Raw genomic sequence first — 879 nt, 5'->3', positions numbered from 1 at the left:
GTCCAGATAACAACAAAGATCTGCTTGTACTCTCTTCATAGAGAAAGATTTTAAACCAAAAATTAACAACAAAGATCAAGCAAATAAACAATTTATGAACATTTGTGTCCAGATAACAGATATATCACCAAAAAAACGCAGTTATAAAAAAAGTTGGATATGTTGTCGGACAGATCACTCAGAGTGATAATATAGATCTCATCAATGTATGGATCAGCCCACTACTTTTTAACATCACAAATCATCACCGGGATCCATAGACAACAATCTCCAATTAGGAAAGAAAAATCAACCAGAAACGTTACACAGATTCCTGAGTTCAAATAAGAATATTTGAAGAGTTTCATAACAAATGGTTGAGCCGTCAGACAATGCTTTCTAGGCAAATGCATCTCCATCAGACTGCAGATATGTTCGCTGCTCGGAGCCTAGTGCGTATCATCATCCATGACATCAGGACATATACAACCAAACAATAGCCAAGCAAATTTGAAGGAAGAGAATCAACGAACAATGGAAATAAAATCAGTGGACCATGAACAACAGAAGATCAAATCAGTAGCCCTCAGGGATTATGCTTATGATCAAACAAGTAGCAGTAAGCAACTCAAGATCCACCAAAAGGATAGCCCATTTGAAAAATTCTAGCCCGATTAACATTTCGCCATAAAATTCAGTCTCCAAAATTACAGCATGGGCGCACAGTGACCAATCAGTCGCTAAAGATGGTATGATTAATAGGTTTTTCATCACCGGACAAACAGAAACACAAACTCAAACAAACAGGTCAACAAAACAGAACTTAAATTACTATAGAAAACAAAATATGACAAAAGAAGACATGAGAGGAAGGGCACTAACCTAGTCTAAAGATAACTA

The 879-nt window shown here is 36.4% G+C and overlaps 1 non-coding gene across 1 annotated transcript; it reads right to left on the bottom strand.

The window, feature by feature from the left end:
- Positions 1-361: 361 nt before the first annotated feature.
- Positions 362-449, bottom strand: LOC120962250 (small nucleolar RNA snoR118). Its single transcript, XR_005753092.1, has one exon. It is a non-coding gene; the product is annotated as a small nucleolar RNA snoR118 (small nucleolar RNA).
- Positions 450-879: the final 430 nt, after the last annotated feature.

Source organism: Aegilops tauschii, chromosome 3 (assembly GCF_002575655.3).
Source record: "Aegilops tauschii subsp. strangulata cultivar AL8/78 chromosome 3, Aet v6.0, whole genome shotgun sequence".
Taxonomy (NCBI): domain Eukaryota; kingdom Viridiplantae; phylum Streptophyta; class Magnoliopsida; order Poales; family Poaceae; genus Aegilops; species Aegilops tauschii.
Note: the sequence above shows the minus strand (reverse complement) of the source record. Positions and strands in the feature narration are given on the sequence as shown.